This window comes from Eutrigla gurnardus (genome assembly GCF_963514095.1).
Source record: "Eutrigla gurnardus genome assembly, chromosome: 22".
NCBI lineage: Eukaryota > Metazoa > Chordata > Actinopteri > Perciformes > Triglidae > Eutrigla > Eutrigla gurnardus.
The window spans coordinates 14,144,615-14,150,443 of NC_139933.1; positions in this window are offsets into that span (position 1 = coordinate 14,144,615).

Sequence of the window (5,829 nt, forward strand, 5' to 3'; positions counted from 1 at the left end):
GGTACTTGAGACACAATGACCACAACATGTAACTCATGCACCAACTCCCTGAACTAACTGCAAGCACAATTCCTGTTTTACACTCAAATAGTAGTTTTAAAACACACTTTTTTCAAAACACTACACACAATTCTCTGCATTTGGCACAATTTTCATGAAGAAAATCTCTTTTTTTCACAAAGAACACACTGCCATTCAAAATTCTAAAGTCAATTTCCCTACTATGCACACTGACTCATCACATGGGCAAACACCGGCAACACAGTTTTACAATTTGCAATCAGAGCATTAGCATAAAAGGGCAACAGGTGAGCTCTTTTTTTTCTGTTTTGGAGCAATGGATGCCAACATTGGCAACAGAGGCAGAGCCAGAGGAGTGAGAGTACGAGGAGGAGGACGGGGAGGATGAGGACGAGGATGAGGAAGGCCAAGGACCGTAATTTCTGATGAGATCCGAGCCACTTTGGTTGACCATGTGGTCAACCATGGTCTAACAATGAGAGAGGCTGGGCAAAGAGTACAGCCAAATTTGAGCAGGTACACGGTAGCATCCATCATCCGAACTTTCCGAAATGAAAATAGGTAAGAAATCTACTCTCACTAGAAAATCGCAGTACTGCATATAAATACAGTACTCAATGAGAACAGGAATATTCTGTAGGACTGTAAAAATAAAGTAAGAAGTAAAAATTCTTCTGGTTTTGTATGTAGACCACTGTATATGCAACTTTGTGTTGGTTGGGATGTACACTGTGTACATTACAGTATTCTTGTTGGAAAAATAAAATATATTTGTTACCGTTTATTTGTGTTTTGAGTATAAAAACAATATTCTAAAATATTTTACAACACATTTATGTATGTACTGTCTGAGTGTAACACTGAACAAAAAAAGACCTAAGTCAATATGATAAATGGAGAAGAAGTGTTTTCCATTCATCGTGTTTTACATTGAGCACATCAGTGTTCAACTGGTTGTTATAAATGTCTATTCATATGATGGTTTGTGTGTCATTTGAAAACAAAATACCATTTTGAGAAGAAATAACATTGTTTTGAATGTAAAGTTTCATTTTGCAGGAGAATTGAGGGGTTTTGCCTATTGTGTGTGTGTTTTTTGATTTGTGTGTAGAGTTCAGAGAGTATGAGGCATGCGTTCAGAAAATGTATGTAAATAATCGAGAAAAACTGTATTATTATTATTATTATTATTATTATAAGTAGTAGTAGTAGTATTAGTAGTAGTAGTATATTTGGCCTTACAATACGCCTTTATTTCATAGAAAAACAAAAAATGAATGGAGGTGAATGAAAAAAGTCCAAAAATAGACACTCTGCATCAGCATGATCTCGTCTCAGGTCAGGCTCAGGCCATAGTATTTCATCAACTTTATGTAACACACACATTATGTCTTCTCTCGCCAGGCAGCGTGGGAAATATCCCCTTGTTTGTCGGATCCAAACCTGGATAGATTCCAGAGAAATATCCTCACAGGCATTCACCATTGCCTCCAGGAGATTGTGCTGTGAGTATGGGTTGCGGTCATAGACTCTCCACCACCATGCTGAGACAAATTCCTCTATTGGATTCAGAAAAGTGGAGTATGCTGGCAGAAAAAGGACCCTGAACCTGGGGTGGTCATTGAACCAGGTGCGACCAGAGCAGCCCGATGGAAGCTCACGTTATCCCAAGTGACAACATATTGGGGTTGCTCTGGTTGCCCTCCCTTTGGATAATGGTATTGTGCAGCTGATCTAGAAACTGAAGGAGTAGTGCAGTGTTGTATGGACCCAGCATGGCATGGCGGTGGAGGATGCCACGATTGCTAATGGCTGCACACATGGTGATGTTGCCTCCCCTCTGGCCCGGAATGCTGTCCAATGATGTTGCGGCCCCTTGTGCGCCTTTTTGTGACATTGAACCCTGCCTCATTGATAAAGATGTATTCATGAGGGTCAGCCATTGCATCCATCTCAAAGATTGTCTACAGGAGTCAAAAACACACATTTTACTTCAAAACACAGTACTGTGTGTATTGGAATGAAAGAGGGGTCTTTACATACTATAGCATTTCTGTACAGTATAGCAATTACCTGCACATATTGGAATCGTTGCTCCTTAACCCTGTCGGAATTCCTCTCAAAAGGCACGCAATAAAGTTGCTTCGTCCTTATGTGGTTCCGCTGTTTTACCCGGTCAATGGTGGAAAGGCTTATGCTGTTGAAATATTGCCTGGTCTTCAATAATGCGGGTTTGAATCTCCTTCAAAGTGATGGCATTATTGGCAATCACCATATTTACCAGTCTGCTGCTCAGCAGTGAGCAATCGCCGCCTGCCTCCAATAGATGGCTGCCTCTCCTGCAAAAATGAAATTTGACCATTACTGACCTTTGGTGTATTGTGGTACAGTATAGTAAAAAACTACACAGCATACAGTGGATATTCAGTCTATACGTACTACAACATTACTGTGCATGTACTGTGATACAATACATGTACATGTACAGTGACAATGAGGCAAATTACCTGTTTTCCTTCCTGAAGGTACGGACAATGGATGTAACTGGGAAACGGCTTAAGTTTGGCTGGCCAGCTTCTTTCATTGTCCTCCCATGTACAACCACACGATGAACGACAGTGGCACGGATTTCATCAGATATCACTTGTCTTTGTTGTCCTCTCCCTCTCCCTCTCCCTCTCCCTCTTCCTCTTCCTCTTCCTCTCCCTCTCCTTCGTCCTCGTCCTCGTCCTCGTCCCCGTCCCCGTCCCCGTCCCCGTCCCCGTCCCCGTCCTCTCTGTTGTCTCTCAACCTCTGCATGGTTGGGATCCATTGTTCCAAAGGACATGAACATGCCTCTAGGCTCTATTTATTGACCCCCAATTCTGATTGGTGCATTAACAATTTTTAGGCTGAGTGTTTTCACCTGGAGAAGGGTGTGGTCTCTGAGTTTAGGTTACGATAACTTGAGTTAATTATATTGAGAGCATGTGTTTGCTGAATGAACAATTAGTGCAAAGAATTATTTATTTGGCCACTTTTGTGTAAGGTTTTGCAGAAAGAGTTTTGAATATTGAGACATGTGTGGGAAACAGGTGAATTGTGTTTTTGGTTATGGGAAATGTGTGTGTGCTTCTGGGAATGACAAAAAGGTTTGGGTTTTTGTGCTACAGGAACCAGGTTTTGTGTTTTAGCAATTGAGAAAAACTGTAAACAACCATCATCATAACCAGAAGAGAAAGTTTTCTGAAACATTTAATCCCCACATTGTACACATGGATTACTGATCATGTTTCAAACACATATAAACCTTTAATGCAAATCTCCAAAGGCCAAAAAAATATATATATTTTACAAGCACAGGTCTCATACATTAACAAACCCCACCCTTACCCACTAACCCTGGTCAAACAACCCTAGTCAAACAATTGTTACCAATGTTGGGTTCACAGGATGTTTGTATCACTATGATGATTTTCTTTAGATATTTAAATATAAAACAGACAAAAAACAAAAATATTTTTATTTATTTATTTGATTTTAGTCATTTATTTATTTTTCTTTTTTCTTTAGGCTAATGAAAAATAGTAATTTCTGCCACTGACAAATTTAATAATCATTGCAGAAAAATGTAAGCTCATCTCGAGGAGACAGATGCCATTTATACAGAAATCAGTCAGTGACGAAACATAACACTTTATTTCTAATGTTCTCAAAGAAATGTTCAATGCTATGAATATTGTTGCGTTACAACAGATATAACATTTCTTCTTAATGGTGACACTCCCCTGCTCTTGGTTGCAATGGTAACAGTAAACACCAAAAAAATGGCCGCTGCTCTGACCATCCAGCTATTAAATTGAATGGGAAATATCAAGCTGCAATTCAACCTCAGATGCAGACAACAGCAGGCTAACAGGCCACAGAGCGGAAAATAATCCTGCAGAAAGCTCAAGAGCAACTTCTTCATAAGAGAGTATACAGGTACATGTTACCATTAATGTGTTAATGATTTAGACTGACATCACGTCTTCCCACTGGCGTCCTGGGGGAAAAGGCGAAGAAACCTCTTAGATGAGAGGCTAAATGTGTTTTACCATTGAAAACTACAGGAAACTGGACTTGCTTGAGGTTTTTGAAGAGGTTTTGCCTCCTATCCAAGACTTCAAATGTATTCAAACACCGAAAGCGTGTCCAGTTTCACTTTCCTCTTTCCTCTTCAAGGATTACCATGACATGGATGACCTTCACCTAACCCACAAAGAGCTGGAACCCAATATAGATTTAATGATGTTGTTGATGGATTCACGTCCAAATTAAATTGACATTTTAGTGCAAGATGTTACTTTGACAGTGTAACGTGGGGTTGGCGAGAAGCTTAGCCACGGATGCTAATAGCTCAGCTCCAGCACGAAATAAAGTTGTGAGGCCGGAGACGAAGTGGAGGGATTTCCGCACTGTACATTTATTCACAGATACAGACCATACAAGCCAGGTCTCACGGCATAAACTATTACCCTCAGCAAAACAATAAACGGAGGAAGAAGTAGTTCGTGACCTGTAGCCTTCACCAGCGTCCACAGAAGTCAAGGAAGTCGACTATTGGAGAAAGGTGATATCAAGTGACCAAACAAAAGGAGGCGCCACCGTGTGGCGTTAACTGGTAGTGCCCTGTTATACTCTGGCTGTTACAACAGGACACATTCAGAGATTTCAAGACATCACAGAGGTATAAAATGAAGAGGTATAAAACAAAATAAAATCACCGTATCATGACTAGAAGAGCATCAGACTCAATGGTGTCAAACAATTCTCCATAATCATATACCCATGGACCATGGGCATTGCTAGACACCTTTTACTGGGGCACGTGCCCCAGTATTGATCTGCCATGCCCCAGTAAAATCTCCTCTGTCTGCAGTGCTTTGCCTTCATTGACCAACAATCTCCTTTATGATTAACGGGGCAGCTCATAGTGTTTTCTTGACGAGGAGGAAATTAAAGGACAGAAAGGAGAAGCTTGATAAATCCTGAGTGAGTTTGTAACTGTGGACACTTAACTGTGTTTTTGTTGTTGTCTGAGTCTTTCCATTGCTGTGAGGCCACAGTGCTACCCACTACACCACCGTGCAGCCCTAACATTATAGGAATATCTTGAAATATTTAGGCTAGTGGTTGCAGCCTGTGTCTCCAGTAAATTATGTTGTTGCATATTGTTAAAATATTCCTATGAAGGTTGGAACATTCATTTTAGTATAACTTTTGGATTGACAGTGTGGGGCAGTTAAAGATCATTTTGTCCTTTTGTTATTATGTAATAATTTTAGTTTTCAATGGTATTCTCCAAGCATGCTAATTAAAAACACGTGCTTTCCACGATAACTCAATACATTATTATTGGATTTAACTGTTTTGAGTTTCGTTTACTTTGCTGCAGAAATCTTTATGCCGCATTTCGGAACTCTCATTTAAATCGACCCTTTTACGACTTTAATTTGAGCACGTGAACGCGACATTCGCGGTGCAAAGATTGATGAAGCCACTGGTGTGAAGGTCGACATACGAGAAGTGAGCATTTCCGGTTTATAATTTTAAAAACAAAACTTCACAAACCCTGAAAAGTGTCGTATCAATGTGACATTTAATAATATTTAGACGAAGGCCGTCTTTATTAAATCCACAGTTTTTAAATTACGTTATATACATAACTGCGTGTATGCCAACTAGGGATACTTTATTTTTCTTTACGTATTTTCAATTTGTACTTTTATTTTTAAAGATAGTTTACCAAACTTCCGGTCACGTTCCGCTACGTCCGGTTAACTTGAC